At 42.0% G+C, this 27088-nt stretch overlaps 1 long non-coding RNA gene across 9 annotated transcripts in view; it reads left to right on the top strand.

Annotated features, from left to right (window-relative positions):
- Positions 1 to 27088, top strand: part of LOC127678897 (uncharacterized) — a 42104-nt gene that overhangs the window by 2806 nt on the left and 12210 nt on the right. The window contains exon 3 of one of the 9 annotated variants that reach the window (XR_007976646.1): positions 24634 to 24754. The exons of the other annotated variants lie outside the window; for them this stretch is intronic. This is a non-coding gene — a long non-coding RNA (uncharacterized LOC127678897). The remainder of the gene's footprint in view (positions 1 to 24633; positions 24755 to 27088) is intronic. 9 annotated transcript variants of the gene reach the window in all.

Below are 27088 nucleotides of genomic sequence, written 5' to 3' on the forward strand. Positions count from 1 at the left end.
TAGACCAGGCTGGCCTGGAACTCAGAGATCCGCCTGCCTCTGCCTCCTGGGATTACAGGCGTGTGCCACCATGCCTGGCGTGTTAGGTGCTTTAATCCAAGGCTTCTCACATTTTAAAAAGGAAAACATTGTAAGAAATTTAAGTGACTCACACATACGCACACACACACACACACACACACACACAAGCACAGATATATAAACTATCATAAAAGAGAATTGCTACTTGAAATATACTCTAGAAATTTCTGCCCATTTTTTATATTCAAATTAAACAGGAGCCATCATAAATAATTAAATGCCTATACATAGGTGATAACAGATATGCATATTTAATCTTTTCAGAACATGAAATAAATGGTGATACTTACATTTTTCAGACATAAAACACTTAAGTGTAGGCCATTTGAGTTCAGAAGCTATATGTTTTTTTTGTTTTTTGTTTTTTTGGGGGGGGGGTTGGATTTTGTTTTTTTTCGAGACAGGGTTTCTCTGTATAGCCCTGGCTGTCCTGGAACTCACTCTGTAGACCAGGCGGCTGGCCTCAAACTCAGAAATCCGCCTGCCTCTACCTCTGCCTCTGCCTCCCAGAGTGCTGGCGTGCGCCACCACCGCCCAGCCAGAAGCTATATGTTGAACCCCCCAAATCTATACAGATTTTGAAGGGTGCCTCTCTTGCATGGGGACCCGGTAGATTAAGGCATTTAAAATCTTAGTAAGTACTAAAAAGTTAGTAATAGAGGTAGGCATGGTGGTATACTTCTTTAATCCCAACACTCAGAGGCAAGTGGATCTCTGAGTTTGAGACTAGTCCAGTTTACATAGTGAATTCTAGGCCAGCCCTGGCTTCTGTCTCAAAAGGACAAAGGAAGCAAAAAAACAAAATCAGGTAACAAAAAAATGAAATTAGATAGAATCAGGCAGTGTTCTGATTCAGAAAATTCTGGTTTTATAAATTTACCAATTTTAAAACTATTATGGGGCCTGGAGACTGGCTTAGCAGTGAAGAGTGCCTCTTCTGAAGTACCTGCGTGTGGTTCTTATCATCTGTTTGGGGCCACAACTATCTGTTAGCTTCAGTTCAGGACACTGGGTGCCTTCATCTGGCCTTGGGAGGAACCAGACATGTAAGTGACACATAGATACATTCAAACAAAAACATCCACACACATAAAAAACTTGCTTAAAAACCACATGTAGTATACAGTTAAGGTTTTTTTTTTTTTGATCCAATTAGGCTTTTCATCCAAGCCTATCTGTTTAAAGTCTTTTTTGCCTGAAATATTTTCTGATTTTCTTTTCTTTCTTTCTTTTTTTTTTGTTTTTTTGTTTTTTGTTTTTCGAGACAGTGTTTCTCTGTGTAGCCCTGGCTGTCCTGGAACTCACTCTGTAGACCAGGCTGGCCTCGAACTCAGAAATCCGCCTGCCTCTGCCTCCCAGAGTGCTGGGATTACAGGCGTGCGCCACCACCACCCGGCAAAAGTTATTTTTAATATTTTTATTTTATGTGAATGTTTTGCATACATGCGTGTAGGTGTACCATGTATATGAAGTGCCTGACAAGGCCAGAAAAGGATGTAGAACCCCTGGAACTAGAGTTAGAGATGCCTGTGAGCTGCTGTGCTCACAGGTATTAGGAACTGAATCTGAGTCCTGGAAGAGCTGCCAGTACTCCCCTGAGTTTTCTCTTCTCTGGACACCTCTAGGACTTAGTGTCCTTCTTTAGGGAAGCGTTCCCTTTCCCAGGTCTCCCAACATTCTGCTTCCTCTTTCCTTCTTCAGAATACTATTCCTTTCCTTTCAGAGGCCCTTATTTTGCTGTGAAGTTGTACAGTGATCTATCAGGTTTTAACATATGTCCTGCAGGCAACAGGAGCCTTGGGTGATCCTGTGATTTAGCAAAGAGGGCTCTGGTCTTTAGAGACGGAGGATCTGTCTTACCTACGGGATTCATTAGCTGTGAGACTTGTATAATTCAACCGTCTGGATGTCAGTGTTCCCATATATAAAACGAAAGGCCAACTAATCTCCAAATTCTTTTCTAATTTTATCTTGGGTGTGATATTGTTTGATGATTTTGCTTGTTCATCCTTTTGAAGGAGGGAGACATTTTTACCTCAACAATGAACAAATTCTTTATCTCCTTAGACCCACACTCCATGCTCTGAGGAGCAGCCCTTGAAGCTACTGAGATAATGGAGCAATGGAGTAGATAGTCCATTATAACTCATCTGTGATTCTTCTCAAATTCAATTGACCACAGGTTAAAGGACTTAACAAGGCTGGGAAGGTGAATCAGGCCTAAAGTTTGTAAGTTGAACTGCAGGTTTATGGCTCATGTTATTAAATACACTTCACAGAAGAGCTATCTGTGGGTGAGGAAAGACTTGCTGAAGGTTAGACAGTTTGTTAGGATGTGAGGTAAGTCTCTTGACTCCTCTTCCTTTTTTTGTTTATGCCTGTGGCTATAACTTTGATAGCAGAAAAGAATTAAACTCTGTAGACCTTCCAGCTAATCTATTCTTTGTCTCAGGACTTCTATTTGAATTACCTTAGACCCTTTGTTGGGTTAAGAGACTCTCCTCCTTTCTTGTTCTTAATGGAGATGGTTCCTCACTCAGTTCCCTGAGATTAGGGAGCCGAGTGAGTAGGGACCACAATTTTCCCTATCTGATGCAGCAAGTAGTACAGCTATTTAAATCTGCTAACATGTAGTCTTCTGTTTTGTTCTAAAAACAGTGTCAATTTTTTCTTTTCACTCTTCAGTTTTATCCCCCTTTTCTTTGTTATTGTTATTTTCTTTTATTGTTCTTTTGAGATCAAGTCTCACTATGTAGGGTTGCCTAGCTCAAAATTGCACTATTCATTCCTTTGTCTCTTAAGTGCTAGAATCTCACTAAATCTTTCTTTTTTTTTTTTTCCCTTATTTTTTACTTATTTTTGAGATGGACAGGGTCTCATGGTGTAATTCTGGCTGGCTTGGAACTTGCTATGTAGACCAGACTGGCTTTGAACTCACAGAGATCCATTTGCTTTTGCCTACAGGATGCTGGGATTAAAAGCCTCTTCTAGTATATCACATTCACTTTTATTTGCTTGAACATTTACTTGTAACTGGGCAGTTAGGGTACCCGCCTTTAATCCTAGCACTTGGAAGGCAGAGGCAAGTGGATCTCTTAGTTTGAAGCCAGACTGTTCTACAGAGTGAGTTCCAGGACCACCAGGGCTACATAGAGAAAGCCTGTCTTAATTCCTCCCTGCCCCTTCCCCCCAGAACACCACATTTATTTGTATATGTACATGCTGTGTGTGTGTGTGTGTGTGTATATATGTATGCTCACATGTGTTCCAGTGTTTGTAGAGGCCAAAACAGGGTATTAGATCTCTTGTTCCTGGAGTTACAGATTTGTTTTTTGTTTTTTGTTTTTTGTTTTTTTGTTTTTTGTTTTTTTGTTTTTGGTTTTTTCGAGACAGGGTTTCTCTGTATAGCCCTGGCTGTCCTGGAACTCACTCTGTAGACCAGGCTGGCCTTGAACTTCGCCTGCCTCTGCCTCCCAGAGTGCTGGGATCACGCCTCCACCGCCCAGCTGGAGTTACAGATTTTTATGAGCCTCTTACATCAGGTACTGGATTCAAACTCTTGTCCTCTGATAGAGCAGCAAGTGTTTTTAAACACTGAGCTTTCTATCCCTTATTTCATTTTTATTTAAAATAACATTCATGTACACACAATTACAATTATTCTTATTTAAGTTTTTTTTTTTAGATTTATTTTTTTTATTGTATGCATATGAGTCCATGAGCTGTACAGATGGTTGTGAGCCACCATGTGGTTGCTGGGAATTGAACTCAGGATCTTTGGAAGAGCAGTAGGTGCTCTTAACCGCTGAGCCATCTCTCCAGCCCTTATTAAAGTTTTTTTTGAAAAAAGAAAAATTATGTGTATATATGTATATCTGTGTGGATTTGTACACACCAGTACAGTGCCCACAGAGGCCAGAAGAATAAGTTGTTGGATTCCCAGGAGCTGAAGTTACATGAAGTTGTGTACTAATTGATGTTGGTTGTTGGGACTCAAACTCTGGTCTCCTGAGTTATTAACCATCTCTGTATTACCTAAAAACCTAAAAAGTTATCACTATTTTGTGTGTGTGTATGTATATGCCTGTTTGTCTGTATGTATACCACATGTGCCACATGTGTGTGCAGTACTTGGTAGAAGACAGAAGAAAGCTGCCTATTGTGGCTACCGGGAACTGAACTCCGGTCCTCTATATGAGCCCAGAGTACTCCTTTTTTTTTTTTTTAAAGATTTAGTGTATATGAATATACTGTAGCTGTCTTCAGACACACCAGAAGAGGGCATCAGATCCCATTACAGAGGGTTGTGAGCCACCATGTGGTTGCTGGGAATTGAACTCAGGACCTCTGGAAGAGCAGTCAGTGTTCTTAACCTCTGAGCCATCTCTCCAGTCCCACAGAAAATATTTTAACTTACAATTCATTATTTTTGGTCAGTATATAATAACTGATTGCTTGATGTTCCTTTGACACTGGGATCTAAGAAAGAATGAAGCCAAGTGGTAGTGACACACCCCTATAATCTTAATAGGTGAGGTAAGGATTCTTGTAAGATCTTTTCTCAAACCACCCACTACCTATCCTATCTGTCCTCCCCCCCCCCCACACACCCCTAAAAGAGATTTTTTGTCTTTGCTTTTCACGTGTTTTTTTTTTTTTTATCTTTATGAGTATACTGTGGCTGTCTTCAGATACACCAGAACGGAGGGCATCAGATCCATTACAGATGGTTGTGAGCCAATGTGTGGTTGCTGGGATTCAACTCAAGACTCTTGGAAGAGGTCTTAACTGCTGAGCTGTCTCTTTAGTCCCCTGATTTCCAAATTATTTTTGTTTTTGTTTTTGTTTTTTTTGGATTTGGTTTATTTGAGACAGGGTTTCTCTGTGAAGCCCTGGCTGTCCTGGAACTCACTCTGTAGACCAGGCTGGCCTCGAACTCAGAAATCCTCCTGCCTCTGCCTCCCAAAGTACACTGGGATTACAGGCGTGCGCCACCACCGCCTGGCTGATTTCCAAATTATTAATGGTCCAGAGAAAGAAGCACACAGTTGACCCAGGACAGCATAGTTTTAGGATATAAAATAACAGAGGGTGCAATCAATGGGAGTGCAGAGAAGAGCCTCCCTTTAGCATTGGAAGGAATCTGATGACATTTGGAGTCCCACTGGTAAAGTGGATAGTTGGGAGAGTGACATTGGGTAACAAAACAAAGTCAAAGAGCACAGTCATTCCAAAGTCACGGCCATCTCAGGAAGGAATGGAGGATGTTTGTGTTACTAATTTTTAGTGATTATTTTTCTGCTGATTCAAAAGTACGGACTATTTATTTGAAGCCAGGTAAAGACCCAGTTGGCTTCAGATTCTCTACTGTAGTGGAGGGTGACCTTCAACTTCTGACTGTCCTTTAGTTCCTGAGTACTAGGATTATGCACATATGTCACACCCAATTTATGTAGTTCTGGGATGGAACTCAAGGCTTTGTGCATATTAGTAAGCACTTCACTAACTGAGCCATATCTCTAACCCTGGGTTATTAACAGTTTTTAGCTATCCTTGCCAGAATATAGGAAGTGAAAGTGTTTATTTTGGAGAAGTTCTTACTGACAAGATAAAGATATCTGAGATGTTTTATTTTGAAACAAGGTTTCTCTGTGTAGCTCTGAATGGGCCTAGAACTTGATATGTAGACCTTGCTGCCCCAGAGCTCACAGATCCACCTGACTATCCTGAGTCCTGGGATTGAAGGTGTTTACCACCATGTTGGGCTTGCTTTATGAGCTGTTGACATGGTCTTAGTGTGTAGTGCAGGCTGGCATCACCGTGTGGTGCGTGCTGGCCTGAAACATGCCGTGGTGCCTATAATGACCTTGAATGCTTAGTCTTCTACTGTAGCCTTTGAGTGCTGGGATGTAGGTTCTCCACCATGCCAGCTGTTGTTTTTTGTTGTGTGTGTGTGGTTTTTTTTTTTTTTTTTAAGTAAATGAATCTTTGCCTGCACCACATGTGTCTGGTGTCCAAGGAGGTCAGAAGAGTGATTTTCTTCTGGAACTGGAGTTACAGATGGTGGTGAACTATCATATGGGCTTGAACCAAAGTCCTGTGTAAGAGTAAATCAGGGTTTGTTTTCAAGGAAGAATGTGTATGGAAGCTTATGTCTTCATATAGTTGGTAGGATATTTGAGTTAGAAAGTTGGGAAAAGGATTAAAGAGAAACTGCTACTTTATTGAGAACAATAGAAGTATGTTTCACTAGGTTATTCTTTGATTGCACCTGCTGAGCACATGAGTCAGACATTGTCAGAGACTTGTTTTCAGAGATAGTTACTTCAACCAGACAAAGCATTAGTTCAACTTTACTGTTTAAATCTGTCTCTAGGACTGCAGAGATAGCTCATAGTTAAGGGCACTGGCTGCTTATCCAGAGGACCTGGGTTCAATTCTCAGCACCTATGTGGCACTTAATGATCTGTAACTCCAGTTCCAGATCTGAACCCTCTGGTTACCACTGGCGTTGTGTGAATGTGATCTACAGACATACATGGAAGCAAAGCACTCATATCTGTAACAGTAAAATCTAAGAAAGATTCCATTGAACACATCAGCAGTAAAGAGTTGTCTCCTGTAGGTGGTGGGGAGCAGAGGTGCCTTGGTTTCCAGAATATTTGTATATACCCAGTGAGTGTAGGGTGTGGAACTCCGGGCTGAATGTGAAACTCTGATTTGTTATGTACTGTTCATGAAACTTAAGGACATTCCTCACAGTATTTGTAGTGTACCTGCTTCAGACCCTCCGACTACATACCAGAGGCTACCCTCCCACTCGAGCCGGCACGCCAACTTTTATTGTTGTTTTTTGAGCTAGACTTTCACTGTAGCACAGGTTGAATTTGTACTCACTGTGCTCACCATGTTCTTCTTGTCCCAATCCCTTGATCCTCTTTTTTGGTTTTTCTAAGTTTTTTTTTTTTTTTTTAGACAGGGTTTCTCTGTGTAGCCCCGGCTGTCCTGGAACTCACTCTGTAGACCAGTCCGGCCTCAAACTCAGAAATCCACCTGCCTCTGCCTTCCAAGTGCTGGGATTAAAGGCGTGCACCACCACTGCCTGGCATCTTTTTTGGTTTTTCAAGGCATGGCTTCTCTGTGTAGTCCTGGCTATCATGGAACTCATTCTGTAGACCAGGCTGGTCTGATATCTTCCTGCCTCTGCCTCCTGAGTGCCACCACCTCCTGGCCCAATTATTTTTTTATTTTTTATTTTTTTGGTTTTTTGAGATAGGGTTTCTCTGTGTAGCCCTGGCTGTCCTGGAACTCACTCTGTAGACCAGACTGGCTTCAAACTCAGAAATCCGCCTGCCTCTGCCTCCCAAGTGGCGCTGCCACTGCCCGGCTGGTCCAATTCTTTTATTAATCACCTTTCTTCCTTTTTTGTTCATTCATTTATTTATTCTGAGACAGAGTCTCACAGTGTATATACACAGCAGGCTGAGACAGAGTCTCACGGTATACATACTCAGCAGGCAGGCTGTCTGCAAACTGTGGATCTTCCTGCTTCTGCCTTCCTAATGCTGGGACTGATTTTAGGTGTGAAGTTAGGATCTTTAAAAAACTTTTTCCCTTTGCCCAGCTTTGTTCTGTACTGATCCCAGGACTTCCTGTCTTCTTTCATGTCCTGCTGTCCTCTCTTGTTTCCCTTATTAGTTTAGGGCTGAGAAGACAGCCCAATGAGCAGAGGTTTGGATCCCTAGAACAAGCAACATAAACTGCAGAGGTAGCCTGTACAGAGCCATATTGGGGCAGTCTTGCACTTGGTCAGAGTTTGACTTTGGTCAAGGTTAACTTCTCCCAGTTAGCCAGGATTCTGCTCCACTTAGGGTGGAGCGCACGTAGTAAAGGTTAAGTTCATTGTTCTTCCTGGTATAGGGATTCCTGAATTAAACAGGTGACCCACCCAGCTGCCGGAGCAGTCAAGACGAAGACCTCCAAGAGAAGCTAGACAACTTCCACCGGAACTCAGCCTGGAGTCTGGGGGGAGGGTTTGCCCAAACTGTTAAAAGGTCCGGCGCCATTAAAGTTTACGGCTTTGATCAGTGAACATTGACTTAGCCGTACTTTCTTTTCGCCGCTCTTCCCTATGACCCCAAAATTCTCTCAACAGGTAACCCAGTTTACATGTAGCTGCTGGCGGCTACATAGTGGCGCTGAACGTGGGACGACCTGGCACGAGAGAATTTCTTGAGGTAGCCCTATCCAGCGAAGCTTCGTGGAAAAGGTGAAAATTAATGGTGTCCGCACGGTAAGCAACATAGAAGGCAAAACTAGCGCTAGTGAATTCGTGTCTATGGTTGTGAGTGCAGGAATGGATACAGTTTTTCAAGCATACTGCGTGGACCCAGCGCAGGACTGCTTGGGTTGATAAGATAGGGAAATATGGGGAAGGAATTTGGTAGGCATTTGCCCAAAGCTCGTAAGAGCTGATTTCGGCGAATAGAAAGGGGTTTTTAAAAATAGGCATATGTCCACAGCTTCTAAGAGCTGTTTAAAGAGGAAAATGGATGCAATTGCTTAACAAGCATGCTTAACTTTCTGTGTATCTTTCCGTGTTTGTCCCGGTGCACCGACTGTCTATGTGTATGTTTATGTCCTCTCTGTGTCTTTGTGTGAATGACTGTTTCATGTTAAAAAGAAAAATTGGTAAAGATTACATCTGCTGGTAACCTCTTGAGCTAGCCACAGTTTGTGTGGGGATTGATTCAAAGCCACGCTGCAGCAGCGTAGCTCACTCACCCAAGAGGCAAGCGTGGCTGGGGAAAAAGCCGCTCTTAAAGCCCAGAAACCTCGAGATTTGGGAAGACTTTGGTTTGGCTTGTGAAATTCATGTAGTCGCTTTATACATGTTTCTAATTGGTTTTAATGATATAAGGCTTTACATTTCTTGACTAAAGAGTTATAAATTAATTGGTTATTATGTAAAAGGTATAGTGTTATTAAGAAAAGGTTAGTTTAAAACTGGTGATTCAGTGTTAGAGCTATCTTAACTAACTACACGTGGCCTAACGCCACTCATGCCTTGTTCTTGTTTATAATTGGATTTAAAGGTATATTTTGCATGTCTTGACTATAGAGTATTGGCTTAAGTCACTGCAAATGATTTAAAAGGTATAATGTTATTAACAAAAGTTAGGTTAAGGCTGGTAGTTTAGGGTAGTCGCCATTTTGAACACGTGGCATGATGGTTAAGGCTGGTAGTTTAGGGTAGTCGCCATTTTGAACACGTGGCATGATGGTTAAGGCTGGTAGTTTAGGGTAGTCGCCATTTTGAACACGTGGCATGATGGTTAAGGCTGGTAGTTTAGGGTAGTCGCCATTTTGAACACCACGTGGCATGACGCAATCCAGGAAATACAGGCCTTTGGGACGCTCCTAAATTGGCATGGTGTTTCATGTGAATCTTGGCCTGGAGATTAGACTTAATGAAGATTAAGATTTAAAATATTGTCTCTTTAATAAGTTACACTGTTATACACTTGAACATAAGAACTGGCATACAAACCTTGTGCTGTAAATATGTGTTTGCCATTAATTTTAAAGAAAATAGATTGTTTAAAATTGAGATTTGCTTCCAAAATTACAATTGTGCTCTAATATTGCAAGAAAACATTGAGTTACAATAAAAATCAGTGTGTCATTGGCTACAGTTTTCAGTTTGCAGGCTCGTAATTGTTAACATTTTGTAATTAAGATAATTTTAAGAGTGATACTGCTGTCTCCAAAATTAAAAAGGAGATCTCTGTAGAAATGTATTTGATATCAAGTAGGTTCCCTTGACCATGAAATTACAGGTTTCTTTTGTTTAATCCTCAAAATGTCCTTGCAGGACAGATAGTTTGGGTCTGGTCTTAGATAAAAGGCTCAGATTAGAAGATATTTACATTTGAGGAATCTCATACAATGTCCTTGCCAAGGACTCAAGGTGGATCCTAGGGCAGATAAAAAAAAAAAATTTACATTTGAGTTAATGCAAAGCTTAGAGTTGCCTCAGGGGAAGCTAGTGAGGAAGTTTTGAGAAATTGTTTCTGCCTTACCGGCCCCACCTAGGGAGTGTTTGGCTTAAAAAAAAAAAAAAAAAAAAAAAAAAAAAAAAAAAAAGTTTTTGACTTATCCAGGTGTGGGTTAAAATGCAGTTCAAATCTATGAAAGGTCAAGGAGGCTATAAAAGCATTAACATTTGGCCTGTCTACTCCCTATAAAATTATTGTAAATTTAAAGGGTTGGTTTTTTGCTTTACATTCTGATAATTATAAAAGCATTTGCTTCTAATTTTAAAGAGACAACAAAACAATTTCATTAGAAAGTTTTGCCTCAAGGAATGGCTAACAGCCTTATGTCTTGTGAGAAAAAGTGTTTTGTCTCTGTTTCAATACTAGAAGTTAAGATCTTAAAATTTTCAGTGTATAATGTTCATAGAATGTTTGTTACAGGCCCTTGCTCCTATAGACTTTTAGAATTTTTAGGTAAATGGCTTTCAAAGGTTGTTAAGATATATTAATTGGCTTTATCTTATATTTACCTCATTTTAAGCTTGCCACAGAAGGTCTTAAACCTCTGTTTTCAAGGTAGGAAACGTTTGTTCCTTGCTTCAAGCAACAATCAAATTTATTATTAATGGTTGGTCTATTACATGGCAAGCATTTTTAGGCAAAATTAATAATTCTTATCCAAAAGATAATTTGTACTATCAGATCACATGTTTATTCCTTTAAGTTTCTCCCTGCTTCAACACAGATACCTGAATTGGGTGCTATAGCAGCTATTTTTAAGATGTTAAAGGTCAAGCTTTTAATAATAGTAGATATACATAGCTCATGGTCTATAATTGCTTAAAATTGGTCCATTTTTAATACTGCTAATTCTTAATTTCTACAGTTTATACAAATGTGATTCAAATTTCTAGAACAAAGGATATGTTCTCTAAATGACTGTCCTTTAGGTATTTGAAATAATTTTATATTTTGTGCACATCAAATTATAAAGATTTGTTCTTGATGTCCTCAATTTCTACCTCTACCACGTAATGGTGTTAATCCTAGAGGACTTAGTTATTACAGATAAATGATATTCATATTTCTAATTTAAAAGATTAAAAAAATATGTACATGTGACTAATGATTCATTTTTAGGCTGTCTAGTTGCAACTGCTCTAACAGAAAAAGCAACTATATTTTATATAATTACATAGTTATTGCCTATGTTATGGGTTATACTTTGTGTTCCAACTTAAATTAATAAAACAATATCTTCTTGGAAGAAAGAAGAGAGGGGAAATTGTGTCCCTGTACATATAATTTAAATTATGCTTACATGTTTTTAAGAAAATTTTAAAATTTTAAAATTTAGATGCCAAGAAACTCCTTGCTAAATGTATATGACATCTTGTAATTAGACATATTGATGTCTAGGTGAAATGAAGGAATTCACTTACTAACATATGCCATGATCCTGATTTAATATTGGGGGAGAAGGCATGTCCTCTGTTTTTTCCACAGAATGCTGCAGAAGATATGCTGACTGTGCTTGCTGAATGCCCAGACCATGGTAACATAAGAGCTATATTGGATATATGTTCTTGACTTACCTCAATTGTTAAATGTCCCAGGTTAGATAAATTGCCTAGCTTCAAGCTTTTAGACTTTGTGGGACAGAACATGGAGACTGTTAAGCTAGCTTAGGAAAAATTAATAAGAAGAGTTAAAATGACTCTTCTCCTTATTGTGCTCAGCTGACTCAACCATAGACTGGTCTAGAAATAATTCCAATATTGAAGATTCCAATTTTGAAGATGGCTAACAATCTTCAGCCAGCTGTGTTAATTTAACATATAGTCTCCACTTTTCCTGAGAAGTAACAGCTTAATTCTTGATTCACAAGGCTACCTCTCCCACCTCAGAGGCCAAGCTTTGGATCCTTAAAGTTGTTAATTTACAACTGAATTGGATACTTCTGGGACAAGTTAATCCTATTCCACCTTTAACTCTTGACCTTGTCTGTTAAGCAGACTGGCTGTCTCCACCCAGGCTCACCTGGATGGAGAGATTACATGTCTGTTAAAGACACTTGCAGACCCCCCTGGCTTCAAAACTTACACAAGTGGATCTCCAAAGAGGGAGCCACATAGAACTCAGATCTATGTGTGTTTGTTTTTGAACAAACATGGGTACCAGCGAGACGTGCGAGGCAAAGCACTGCATGGGGAGGTGAATTTCTGCTTCTGAGTCCCCAGGAAGTACACCTAATTGCATAGGGGTTAACGTCGAGAGGCTGTCCTTAAAATAATAAGGGAGCCTATTACCCCTCCTCTGAAAAAGACGTTATACAATATTTAAGAGGAATTACGGTCAATGCTTCCCCTCCTGGTTAAGGCCCGCCTTCTTATGAAGGATATTTATCCACTTGTTTTCTACCTCCTCGTGTTCAAATTAATAAAAAAAGGGAGGACATGTACAGAGCCATATTGGGGCAGTCTTGCACTTGGTCAGAGTTTGACTTTGGTCAAGGTTAACTTCTCCCAGTTAGCCAGGATTCTGCTCCACTTAGGGTGGAGCGCACGTAGTAAAGGTTAAGTTCATTGTTCTTCCTGGTATAGGGATTCCTGAATTAAACAGGTGACCCACCCAGCTGCCGGAGCAGTCAAGACGAAGACCTCCAAGAGAAGCTAGACAACTTCCACCGGAACTCAGCCTGGAGTCTGGGGGGAGGGTTTGCCCAAACTGTTAAAAGGTCCGGCGCCATTAAAGTTTACGGCTTTGATCAGTGAACATTGACTTAGCCGTACTTTCTTTTCGCCGCTCTTCCCTATGACCCCAAAATTCTCTCAACAGGTAACCCAGTTTACATGTAGCTGCTGGCGGCTACAGTAGCCATTCTATAATCCAAGGTCAAGGGAGGTAGAGATGGGCTCCCTGGGGCACCTGGGGCATGCTGGCTAGATAGACTAGCTGAATTCTAAATTGGGCAGTAAGAGATCCTGTTCAGTAAATAAGAGGTGAGGAAGAAGGCTTTTTTTTTTTTTTTTGAGGCAGGATCTTACTATGTTGTCCTAGTTAGCTTGGAACTCAGTACACTGACCACACTGGCCAACTCAACAGAGATTTATATGTCTCTGTCTCTTGAGTGAGACATAGACATAAAGGTGTGCGCCACTATGCCTGTTGAAGAAAATACTTGATGTCACCCTCTGGTCTCCGTATTCAAGAGCCCACATGCACACATGCACTCACATTTAAATACATACAATGCTGTTATTAGGCTTTAGGTTCCTGGATTCCATCTCTAGCATGAAAAAAAAATATCATTTTCAATGTACTTTGTCTTTTTATCCTTTCTCGCCATCCGGGGCAGAGAGCCACAGCCTGGCTGTGGTCTTACTCACTATGTAGATCAAGCTGACCTTGAACTCAGAAAGATCCACCCAAATAAGTGCTGGTATTAAAGTCATAGACCACTGTATCTGGCCATACTTTTTCTTTTGGATTCTAATGCCCAGATAGGTCTTAAACTGATGAGTTTAATCCTTGAATGTAGCTAAAGTATAGTTGTGTGTCAACATGCCTAGCTCAACTTGGGCACCTCTGACACAGCCATCTCCTCCATCTGGCCACTCCTCAGCTCTAGAGATTCGTACTGGCTGTTGTAGTGTTGAGTCTCTCTGAGTATCAGTTTCTATGCCTATGGCAAATGAGACTCTTATTGTGAGGATGACATGATAACTATGTAAGTTTTGAGAACTGGAAAATAAAAAGAGGAAGAGGGTAGCAATTATATGAGTGTTAGAAAATATGTATCTCTTGTTTTGGAAAAATTGTAAGAGTGTAAGTATAAGTATATATTATGAGAGTTTCAAAAAAGGCTTGTTGTTGTTGTATTTGTTTTGACACTAACTAGGTCTCACTCAGCCTAGACTGGCATTGAACTTGCTAAATAGCTAAAGAACACTATAGATCCCTGATCCTCTTTCATCAACTTCCTGAGTGCTTTGTATCACCATGCCCAGTTTATTATTTTTTTGTTTTTAAAACTTTTAACATTTATTTTTATGTGTATTCATGCATATGTGCCAAATAGTATTCATGCCATATAGTTCACGTGGTACCACAGGATGTGTGGAGGTCAGAACACAACTTGTAGGAGTAGTTTATATCCATCTACCATGTGGGTCCCAGGAGATAGGTTCAGGTGGTCAGTCTTCACAGCAAGTGCCTTTACCTACTGAGTTATCATAGTGGACTTAGTTTTTCACAACAGTGTGTTGTTTGCCTTGAAGGTTTCATCTTTTTGCTTTAGTTTCCTGAGTGCTGCATTACCTATGCTTCAACATGCCTTCCTGGTAGCCCCCTCCTCCTCTGTGTGTGTGTGTGTGTGTGTGTGTGTGTGTGTGTGTGTGTACACCCATGAGATGGGGTGGGAGAGATGCATGTGCATGTGTGTATGGAGTGTGTGCACCTGTGCACATGTATATACAGGCCAGAGAAAGGCTTTGCTTGTCTTCTTTTATCATTCTACACCATATTTCTTTGAGGCAAGGTCTCTTCCTAAACCTAGCTAGGATGGCAGCCAACTAGCACCAGTGAGATAGATCTTCCTATCTTTTTTCTGTGGAGTCTGGATTTACAGGTCTTCAGCAGACCTTCGCAGGTCTTTAACCCTTGTTACACAGGAACTGGGAGCTAAGCTCAGGTCCTCATACTTATATAGCAATTCTGAACCATTCAGCCATTTTTTTAGCTCCTGGATTAGATATTTTTAATAAATATTTCTTTTTCTCTCTATGTTAGTAAACTTTGTATTGAAAATGAAGAAATGAAGCCGGGCGGTGGTGGTGCACGCCTTTGATCCCAGCACTTGGGAGGCAGAGGCAGGTGAATTTCTGAGTTTGAGGCCAACCTGGTCTATAGAGTAAGTTCCAGGACAGCCAGGGCTATACAGAGAAACCGTGTCTCTGAAAAAAAGAAAAAAGAAAAAAGAAAATGAAATACTAGGATCAAATCCAAACTGCTCAGGGAACTGAAACCTAGGTAGGTATCCTGGTTAATTTTTATTGCCAATTTGACACAAAGTAGAATTCTCTGGGATGAGGGTACCTTAGTTGAAGAATTACCTCAGTCAGATTGGCCTGTGTCTGTGAGAGTGTCTTAATTGATGGGAAAGGGCTCCTCCCAGTATGGACAGAGGTGGGCCTGAGCTGTATAAGAAAACTAGCTGTGGGTTGGAGAGATGCCTCTTTGGTTAAGAGCAAAGTGGCTGCTCTTCCAGAGATCTTGAGTTCAATTTCCATCAACCACAAGGTGGCTCACAACCATCTATACTGGGATCATTGCCCTCTTCTGGCATGCAGGTGTACATGACAATAGAGTACTTAAAAAAAACACCAACAAACAAAAAGACTAGCTGAGTGTGAGTAAGTGAAGGAGCACGTACAGTGTGCTTTCCTCTAGAGTTTCTTCTTTAGCTCGTGCTTGAGTTTCTGCCCTGAATTCTCCTAAATGATGGACCGTGACCTGGAAGTAGAAGTTGAATAAATTCTTTCCACCTAACGTTTTTGCTTAGTATATTTGATCACAGCAACAGAAGATCAAGCTGTTCCTTTCCTTTAGTGAAGGTATGATGAGAGTTACAGGAGTAATGCTAGCTGCTGTCACAGTAATATAGACCAGGCCCCAAGCTGAGTGAGCACTTTATGGAGTTGCCCTTGTTAGTATGTGGAGAGACAGAGTAGGTGAAGGCCTGGGAGGCCAGGCTCTGGGGGCAGACCTCTTAGACAGTCATTTCAATGTTACCAGTCGCTGTGTGGCCTTGAGCAGTTCTGTAGAGTGAATTACATGGCCAGGTACAGTGCTTAACATAGCATTTAGTAAGTAGGATGTACTTCCCAAATGTCTGTCATAATTACAGTATACTTCTTACAGACCAATAAGCATAGCCTAGAGAAAGGTGAGTTCATTTGTATATGTCACACAGCATACGGAAGTTGGACTGATGTTTGTCCTAATCAGCCGGACTTCAGAGCTTTTGCTTTTTTTTTTTTTTTTTTTTTTTTAAGATTTATTTATTATCATATGTAAGTACACTGTAGCTGTCTTCAGACATACCAGAAGAGGGCGTCAGATCTCATTACGGATGGTTGTGAGCCACCATGTGGTTGCTGGGATTTGAACTCAGGACCTTCTGAAGAGCAGTCACTGCTCTTAACTGCTGAGCCATCTCTCCAGCCCAGAGCTTTTGCTGTTAACCATTCTGCCGTATCACTTTTGAGGATGTGAGAGACTACACTAGAGGGATGTATCTTGCTGAATTTAATGAGTTTGCTGTTTTGGATGTGCATGGGTTCTTTCCTCCTGACCTTCCTGTATGATTTTAAGCATCTTGCTCTGCCTGTATCTCTGTTCTGAGCAGGTTCTTCCCAAGATGCAAAGAAATGAAAGAGTGCTTGGTGTCTGAAGGGCTTGGTGTTCCTGCACCAGACGTAGGAGCTGAGGAAAGACCTGTACCTTAGTGTTGTAGTACTCTTTGGACTAGAAGTACAACCTTGTCCCTTGTTATGTTTACCGTTGTTGTCATCTTATGTACCTCTTAGGCACATGTGTGTGTGTGCATGTGGAGGCCAGAAGTAGATGTTGGGTCCCTCTAGAGATGGGGTTATAGGTGAGCCACCAGATGTGGCTGCTGGAACTGAACTCAGGTCCTCTGCAAGAGCAAGTCCCTTTAACCACTGAGCGTGATCTCTTCAACTCTTAGTCTGTTCAGATGCACCTGGTAATGTTGAGAAGCAAAGCAGTTGGTGTGCACACAGAGAACTCTAATGTGGACTTCCCATGTGTTTGTCTTGTTGAATCCTTAAACCTGTGAATAGTCACTCTTGTTTTATATTGTGTGAAGAGGATTAGGAGGCTCATTTACAGCCACATGGTTAGTAGTGGTAGAGCTGGGATTTGAGCAAAGAATCCCTGCTCTCAGCCTCTGTACCCTGCTGCTTTGTGGAAAATGTGTAGTGCTGGTTGAATACCCCATATCTGAGATACTAAGGACTAAAAATATTTTTTATTTCTTACTTTCCCCCAACATTTGCAAGGTTTCTTTTTTTTTCCTCTCCGCTCCCCTCTTTCTTTCTTTTAACCAGTTAAGCATCCCCTAATCCAAAAAAACCCAAAAAGTATGTTGCATAGTTGTTTGGCATAGGAGACAGTAGGGGATTGGAGAGATGGCTCAGTGGGTTAAAAACATTGTTTTTCTTTTCCTGAAAAATGGGGAGATTTTGGCCACTAGGAAAAAAGGCCTACAACAGCTGTGCTTAACTTTGTGCCTATTTAAACCTAAGACTTCACTTTTAGCCTTCTTGCTCTCACGTAGTAAACAAAGTGCTGGGTTTAGAGGGTCTCTGAGGTTTTTTGAATGCTGACTGAGCATTAAAAGGAGGGTAGTACTACTCAGCACCTGGGATTGGAGTGAGACACTTGTAAAGTCAAAGGCGGTCTGTTCCAAGGCATAGGAGAAGCCAACTTTCAGGGCAAGGAATAAGCAACCCATGAGTGAGGCAGCTCTGGCTCTTTTCTGAGGCTTGTTGCCAAGGGAACTCAGACTCTGGTCAGTAACAACCAGGGGTACTTTGGTTGAGGTTTCAGTAAGGCTAATTAAAGCAAGCAAGTCCTTTCCTTTCCTTTCCTTCCCCTTCCCCTTCCCCTTCCCCTTCCCCTTCCCCTTCCCCTTCCCCTTCCCCTTCCCCTTCCCCTTCCCCTTCCCCTTCCCTTTCCTTGTCTTTTCAAACTGTTGGTTTTGTATCAATTTATGTGTATAACACTGTTGTAAGTACTTGACTAATATCCTATGTATCTTTATAGTAATCTTAGAGAGTAGTGACTGCTAAGTAACATTTGCAAATAACAAAGCTGAGGAAAATAGAGCAGTAATGTGTTCACATTTGCTCAGAAGGTAGTGTCCCATCTGTGCCCCTAGTTGCTGGGTCATATTGCCTGGGGGATCTGAACAAAGCAGGACTTTTAGTGTTGTCAGTGACTTTTAAGTTCTGGATGATGATATTTTAGAGTCGGAAGAACCTTGGGAGTGTTTAACATGGTTTCCTGCCCCTGCCCTGCTGTCCACTGCAGGGTCTCCACTCTCCCTTGACAGACACCCATGGATTCTGTTCCAGTCTCTACCAGTGGGGGAGGGCATCACTTTACTACCTCCCCTAATTCATTTTTATTTTTGTGATGGTTTTGTTGTGTAGCTCAAGCTAGCCTGGAATTCCTGATCCTCCTGCCTCAGCTTCCCTAGTGCTGGGAATATAGGCATGTATCATCATGTCTGATTTATTTCCTGATAATATTTTTCTCATTGGCAAAACATTATTTCTCTCCTTTTATTTTTTTGAGACATGGTTGGTTCTGCTGCCTAGACTTTACAGTATACCTTAGCTACTAAGTACATGGGGTCATCAGGATGTCAGGCTTTATTTTTTATTTTGAGTTGAAATTTAGTTGAGATATCTCATTAGTTTTAGGCTAGCCTGGAAGCCCACAGTATTAGTTCATCTTTCACAGGCAGCCTTAGCTTGTCTCCAGGCACACTTGTAGTCTCCCCTTACTGGGTCAACCTGCAGGAAAGCTCTCTCACCTCTAAGTACTTTGCAGATGCAGCTCAACAGATGTGTGTCACTTCTTGTCATTATTTAAGTGCAAAGCCTTTTCCACCTTGGAGAATGAATGGAGCCTTCTCCGTTTCACAGAAGCTGTGGGATTGTATTGAAGGCTCTGCCATGGGTTTTGAGAAAGTCACAAAATGGCTGGAAGTTACTTGGGCTCTTGGCAAACTGCATTTACTTCACTATGCCACTAGGTGATGAACAACTCAAAGACCTGGGCAGCAGGGACTGCCATGTTAACGGCTGCCTGAAGTCACAAGTCTCTTCACTGAAAGACGTTACGGATGCTGAGATGTGCTCCTTATGTGTGTTGTCACTCTTGGCTTTGTTCTAGTTTTCAATACTAATTTGGAAGTTCCTTGAGTGGTTTTCATAGAAGAGGGACAAGAGTGTGTGTGAATTAACACTTTAAATGGAGGGCTGGCAAGGTAGCTAGGAGACTTACAGGAGAGCCAGCTCCCACAGACTGCCTTTTGACACATGGCATAGCAACCCCTCCAATAAATAATAAATTTTAGGAACTGAGGGTAGGGACCAGGAGTGGGGGGTGGCAGTGATCTGGATATAAAGTGAATAAATAAGTTAATGGGAAAAAAACTTTAAAAATTAAATTAATATTTAAACTGAAAAACAGAAAGCAAGTGAATTTCTGGAGGACAGTGTGATATTTTTACATGTGTGTACGTCGTGTATACTTGTGTTCAAATTGAGTTAAACAGCACAGTCCTCTCAGACATTAATCCTTTCTTTGTAGTATAAAAATTTCTTCTTTTTGTTTTTTGTTTTTTTTGGATTTGGTTTTTTCGAGACAGGGTTTCTCTGTGTAGCCCTGGCTGTCCTGGAACTCACTCTGTAGACCAGGCTGGCCTCGAACTCAGAAATCCACCTGCCTCTGCCTCCCAAGTGCTGGGATTAAAGGCGTGCGCCACCACCATCCTGCTCCACCATTCCGTATTGCTGTTAGGAGATCATTATTCCTTACATCTGTGTGTGTGAGATCATACAGTGCCTTTCTTAATGTGATGATCCCCTGTTTCAGTCATGCTATTGCAAATGACAGATTTAAAAACTTTTTTTTATTGCCTGAATAGTATTCTGTAGTATGGTTTACATTTTCTTGAGTGTTCCCCCTCACTGTCCCACTTCCTTTCCTTCTCTCTCTCTCTCTCTCCCTCTCTTTTCTTTTCTTTTTCTTTTCTTTTCTTTTCTTTTAAATTAATTTTGTTTCTTTCTCTTCGAGCTGGGGATGGGATCCAGGTCCCATGAATGTTAGGTAAGCATTCTACCAGAGAGCTCTGGCTTGCAGTATGCAGTTATTGTCAATACTGCTGTAGTGAGCACAGGGCTATTGATGTCTTTTTCTTTTTGTGTGTCAATCTTTTGGCCTGGACAGAGTCTACCTTATGTAATCTGTCCTCAGAGCTTACATCTTCCTGCCTTAGCCTGCCAATTATTGGGATTATCTGCATATCTCACCATACTTGGCCCTGTGTGAGTAGTGTCTTCACAGTGTTCAGGATTCTTCACTATTGATCACAGTCTACAGAGTAACTTTCTGGCATCTTGGGTTCCTAGAGATGCAGATGAGGCATCCAGTGCTAGCAGCATATGCCAGTGGCCTATGCTGGCCCTTCCTCAGTCCTTTGTAAGCAGTAGCCTATTATGGCTAGAGCTTGTGAATTCTATTTATGCCTTGAATTTTTTCATAGAGTGGTAAGGTGTGCCATTTTTTTTTAAAAAGGTTTATTTTATGTATGTGAGTACTGTTGCTGTCTTCAGACACACCAGAAGAGGGCGTCGAATTCCATTACAGATTGTTGTGAGCTGGGAATTGAACTCAAGACCTCTGGAAAAGCAGCTAGTGTTCTTAACGTAGCTGAGTCATCTCTCCAGCCTCCAGGTGTGCTTTTTAAAAGTACCCCTGATTGGGCTGGAAAGATGGCTCAGTGGTTAAGAGCACTGACTGCTCTTCGGAAGGTCCTGAGTTCAAATCCCAGCAACTACATGGTGGCTCACAACCATCTGTAATGAGATCTGAGGCCCTCTTCTGGTGTGTCTGAAGACAGCTACAGTGTACTCACATATAATAATAAATAAACCTTTTAAAAAAAAAAAAGTAGCCCTGATTTAAGAACGTAAACCTCTTCTTGGTGCAGATGTTTCCCAATCTCCTTATGTTATGGGTGAGGAGACTGAAACTGAACCCAGAAAGGTGAAATGTCTTGAGTCACACAGCTAGCCACAGTGGAACCTCAGGCACATAGCTCAACTGAGCTGTCCTCTGGTGCTGTCACTCCATAGCAAATGGTCATTAGGACAAACTGAAAAGTTTTCACTGAGACAGGAATTTTGCCAGCCATTCATGGGGAATCAGGAAGAGGTAATAACTCTTTATACTCAAAATGTGGCCCATTTGAAGGACCATGGATCCCTTTGTCCTGATGTCCCAGTTAATGGATCCTCCTTGTAAGTCTCAAACTCAATAAAACCAGAATGTTGCTTCAGCTTTGGAGAACAGAGTTACTGAGTAGCCTGGAGTGGGACAAGTGTGCTTATGCCCTGCTGTAAATAGTGGACAACCTAATCAGCTGCCAGAGCTTGTAGACAGATACTGGAACCATGTCTTATCAGTGGTCTGGTTTCTGTTTGAGTTCCAGCCTGGGACTCTTCTGAATGGGAACCACCTGTTCCTGGTCTGCTGAGCTTTGGATTTCCCCAGTCCTTCAGTCCTTTCAGTTTTGAAATGAAACTTGCTCTCCTGGCTGAGGTCAGGTCCAAGAGGACTTTGACAGTTCACACCAGCTTGTTTTCCCTAGAGGCAGCTGGTAAGTGAGCCTGTGGTGCAAGAGGTGGTGGTGAATCAGCTGGTGGGTGAGGACTGCGCAGTGTCATTTCTTTGGGTAACCAGGAAAACACAACCAAATATGTTTGCTCAGGAAGCTGAAAGTTAAGAGTGCAGTCGCCAGAGGGCTGCACAGCCACAGCCTTGCCTTCCAGAAGAGGGCCTCTCCCAACACCCTACCCCAGCTTAGCTACTGTAGCTAGCCCAGACTTGCCTTCAATTCCTAATCTTCCTGCCTCAGCCTTTAGTATTAGGATTACAGGTGTATACCATCATGCTTTACTCCAAAAAAGGGGTTTGGGTTTTTTGTTTTGTTTTGTTATTTATATGAATATACTGTAGTGGCTATCTTCAGACACACCGGAAGAGGGCATCAGATCTCATTATAGATGGTTGTGAGGCACCATGTGGTTGCTAGGAATTGAACTCAGGAACTCTGAAAGAGCAGTCAGTGTTCTTAACCACTGAGCCATCTCTCCAGCCTCTTGTTTGTTTTGTTTTTTTTTTGAGACAGGGTTTTTCTGCAGACCAGGCTAGCCTCCAACTCACACAGATCCACTTCCCTCCTGAGCACTGGGCTTAAAGGCATGTGCCACCTCCTGGCTACTACAAAAGGTTATCTCAACCTCTTGTCTCCTCCGTAGTACCTCCTCACCTCCTTTCTGTCCTGGTCTCTGCTTCTCTGCTGTCCTTGCCCTTCACCATAAACCTCCCACCAGAACATCACTCTTCATTTCACTCTGTCTAGTAAGACTGGGCCACCCCATGACCTCACCAGGTTGCCCCAGCCTCATTTCCTAGCACTCGAGAACTTGTAGCAGCATAGAACCATCTTCCTTTTGGGATTTCTGCTGAAGCAGTGCCAGCAGCCCTTGTTCTATGTGCTGGCATGTCGTCCTGTGTCTTCCACAGTCAGTGGCCCCAGTTAAAGGTCGGTTCCAAGACAAGCATGAGCAGAGAGGTTCAGGAGAGAGTGTGGCATTGGGAGGCTATGTTAGTGTGTTCAGATGTGGGCAGGTGCAAAGCCATATTTAACCATGAAGGCCACGTTGGGTGGGTGGGTAGCCTTCTTCCCTGCTCATTGTCTTTGGGGATAGAGTGCAGCTCAGTGGTTAAGCACTTAATCCCTAGCACCACAAACACCAGCATGCTTGGTAGTTATATATGGAATATAGCTATCTGTGATTCCTTCTCTCATTCCTGTTCCCTAGAGAGAATATGTATACCCAGAAAAGACTTAAAGCTTTTTATGTCCTTAAAGTTTATTTCCATAAATGATGTTATATATCATTCTGATACTTTGTCTTGCTTTTTTTTTAAAAAAAAATTATTTTATTTATTATAAATTATTTATTTATTATAAATACGTATACTGTAGCTGTCTTCAAATACACTGGAAGAGGGCATCAGATCTCATTACAGATGTTTGTGAGCCACCATGTGGTTGTTGGGAATTGAACTCAGGTCTTTTGGAAGAACAGTTACTGAGCCTTCTCTCCAGCCCTGTGGAGTACATCTTTAATCCAAGCACTCAGGAAGGTAGAGGCAGGTGGATCTGTAAGTTCAAGACCCGTCTGATCTATATCATAGCAAACTTCAGGTCAGACTCTGTCTCAAACACAAAATGAAACAAAACAAAATACCAGAAATTGGGCCTTGGCAGTATTCCATGCTAGTAAATGCTCTTTTCATTTTTTGTGGCCTCTGTATAGTATTTCATAAAATGGAGAGTGCTGTGCTTTATTTAGCTGCTTCCCTATAGAGAGATGAGAAGGTGTTTCTGTGTTCTAGATGCTTCCCTATAGAGAGATGAGAAGGTGTTTCTGTGTTCTAGATGTTTCCCCGTAGAGAGATGAGAAGGTGTTTCTGTGTTGTAGATGATACTTACTGTGACTTAAACGTTGGCTTTCTCTTCCTAGTCTTTTTTTTTTTTTTGGTTTTTTGGATTTTTGGATTTTGGTTTTGGAAACGTCAGTGGTCAGGAGGCCTCTTTAAGGAGAAATATTGCTGCCAGGCGGTGGTGGTGCATGCGTTTAATCCCAGCACTTGGGAAGCAGAGGCAGGCAGATCTCTGAGTTCGAGGCCAGCCTGGTCTACAGAGTGAGTGCCAGGACAGCCAGGGCTACACAGAGAAACCCTGTCTCGAAAAAACCAAATCAAAAAAAAAAAAAAAAAGAAAGAACTCCGCCTACCTCTGCCTCCCAAGTGCTGGGATTACAGGCGTGTGCCGCCACTGCCCAGCTCTGTTCCTAGTCATTGATGTCAGCCTTCAGCCAGCTTTAGTTATGACCCACACGTGGATGATTTACAGCCTCCAGTTGTTCACAGGGAGAACTTAATTGTGGTTATTATGTATTTCTCTCTCTCTCTCTCTCTCTCTCTCTCTCTCTCTCTCTCTCTGTGTGTGTGTGTGTGTGTGTGTGTGTGTGTGTGTGTCTGTCTTCAGTGCTGGGTACTGAACTCAGGGCCTCACATATGCTAGGCAAGTGTTCTCTCACTGAGCTGCATCACCAGCATATCTTGCATTTATTAGTGAGCATGGTTTGCTCCTTCTCTGGTGCCCCATCCTCTGATATGGAAGCCCGGCAGCAACTATGCTTGGCTTTCGTCCCCTTCTTGGTCTGATCACTAGGCACTTATGGGAACAGACCCTTAGTAGTGTAGATACTTGCCTTCTTTGTTGCCACTGCTTTAGGCCTTGGTTTTCTAATTCCTTAGGTTAAATGCTGTGTAAAATGCTTACAGTGGTCAGGGAGTACTGAGTGATGTGTGCTGGTGCAGTCACCTGTAGTTGGCTCCATCTGTGCATCCAGGCTTCTTTTGTTTTGAAACAGGGTCTCACTGTGCAGTCCTGGCTGGCCCTGGACTTCTTATGTAGTCAGGCCACAGAGATTTGCCTGCCTCTGCTTCCCACATGCTGGGATTAGAGGTGTGTGCTATTGTGTTGTCTTGATTTTTCTTAGTTACTTTTTGGAAAAAAGGTTGTCCTGCCCCACCCATTCTGTCCCTTTTGCTGTAGCCATGGTGACTGCATCAGCCTGAGAAGACTGAGCTGCTTGAGATTTCAGGGGACTGGAGATGGCTCAAGAGTTGAGAGCTTTGGCTGTGGCTTGGGAGAAAACAAGACTTGAAAGGAGCAGGTGAGGCTGAGTCAGTGACTCCAGAGTAAGTGCTGAGCCCTAGAGGGTCCTAAGGGAGTCAGAGCCACTTAGTAGCCACTCGGGAAACAACTGCTTTGGACAGGCAGAGTTTGATGTGACAAAGAGGCAAGATGGGAACATTCCTTAAAACCAGGAAATTTCCAGATGGTGGTGGCACTTAATCCCAGCACTTAGGAGGCAGAGGCAGGTAGATCTCTCTGAGTTGGAGGCCAGCCTATACTTCAGAGCAAGTTCTAGGATAGGTAGGGCTTCACAAAGAAACTGTCTCAGGAAAAGGAAAAAAAAAGAATATTGTATTTGAAATTGTAACCAAGGGGCTGGAGGTGTGGCTCATTAGTGAGAGTGCTTGTGCATTGCCCTAACAGAGGGCATGAGGTGCTTCCTGCATCCTTCTCGATGCTCAGAATCACTGTAACTCCAGCTCCATGCCAGTCATGGATTCCCACACTAACTTGTGTACACACGGACACAGAATTAAAAAATAAATTTTAGGAATTGTAATAAATTCTAGCGAGCAGAGGGGAAGCAGAGGATGACTACTGGAACTTTGCAGTAGAGATGGCACCATATTTCCTCATTTGAAGAGCATGTGTCTCAGACATATGGAGGGGCACACGCAACTGCTATGAGGACAGAAAAGCTGTAGTGTCTAAGAAGTGTGGGCTATATAGAGAATGCACATGTTACAGGACTCTTGAGGAAGGGAGACAGCCCCGAAATATCAATAATAAATTAAGCAAGTCTTACTAAATAGCTTTTGTGGTGCCTCAAGAGGACTTGGTATTTAAGAAATATTTAAGAAATACCAAGTTCACAACCAAAAGAGGCTTATCGAGTGGAGGAGTCTGAACTAACCTACACCTTGTGCTCAAAGAAATATGAAGTAATAGACCATTGACTATTCTTGCCCCAGACCTGGGTTCTATGCCTGGCACCCACATGGTGGCTCACAACCACTTGTAACTCTTAATTCCAGGGGACCTAGTTCCCTCTTCTATGGCCACTGCGTGTGTATGGTACACACATATCCATGTAGATTCTCATTCATATAAAATAAAAATATAAGACTGGCATGGTGGTGCACACCTTTAGTCCCAGACAGATCTTTGTGGGTTTGAGGCCAGCCTGGTCTTCAAAGCAAGTCCAGGATAGCCAGTTCTGTTATGCAGAGAAGCTCTGTCTAGAAAAAAACAGAGAAAGAAACATAAATAAATAAATAATTAAATAAATATTTTAAAAAAGCAAAGAACATCAGCAATATTTTGCTTTTTTTTTTTTTTTTTTTTTTTGGTCTTGTTTTTGTTTTTTTTCGAGACAGGGTTTTGAAAAAAGCCGTTGTGTAGCCCTGACTGTCCTGGAACTCACTTTGTAGACCAGGCTGGCCTCGAACTCAGAGATCTGCCTGCCTCTGCTTCCCAAGTGCTGGGATTAAAGGCATGTACCACCACCGCCTGGCAGCAATATTTCTCCTTAAAGAGGCCTCTGACGTTTCCATGGGCTACCCCTATCCGGTCTGTCCCATTACCTACCTTATTTGCCATTCTTTTTTATTTTGGTTTCGGTTTTTTGAGATAGGATCTCTCTTTGTCGCCTTGGCTGTCCTGGAACTCACTCTGTAGATCAGGCCTCGAACTCAGAAATCTGCCTGCCTCTGCCTCCCAAGTGCTGGAATTAAAGGCGTGAGCCACCACTGCCCGGTCCCTGAAAATATTTACAATTCTTTAGGTTTAAAATATTTTTTATTTGAGTAAAATCAAAATAATTTATAGTGTTTACTATTTTAGGAGATTGGAGGGGGTGTCCTTTACAAAAATGCTTTTTTTTCCCCCTCTCTTTTCTTTCTTAATATGAAGCCCTGGAACTCTGTAGACCTGCCTCTGCCTCCCAAGTGCTGGGATTAAAGGTGTGCATGCACACCACTGCCCAGTGCTATTCCCTCACCCCCCCCCCCACCACATTCTCCATTGTGTGTGTGTGTGTGTGTGTGTGTGTGTGTGTGTGTGTGTATAGCAGCAGTAGGTTTGGAGATCAGAGGACAGCTCTCAGGATTTGGTGGTTCTTCACCACATGGGTTCTAGGATCGAACTCAGGTCATCTTACTTGGAGGCAGTGCCTTTACCAGCTGTGCCATCTTGTTGGCTCCTCTTTTTATTTTATTTTTTTTTATTTTATTTTTTTTTATTTTTTTGGTTCTTTGGATTTGTTTTTTTCGAGACAGGGTTTCTTTGTATAGCCCTGGCTGTCCTGGAACTCACTCTGTAGACCAGGCTGGCCTCAAACTCAGAAATCCGAGTGCCTCTGCCTCCCAAGTGC

Source organism: Apodemus sylvaticus, chromosome 2 (assembly GCF_947179515.1).
Source record: "Apodemus sylvaticus chromosome 2, mApoSyl1.1, whole genome shotgun sequence".
Lineage (NCBI taxonomy): Eukaryota > Metazoa > Chordata > Mammalia > Rodentia > Muridae > Apodemus > Apodemus sylvaticus.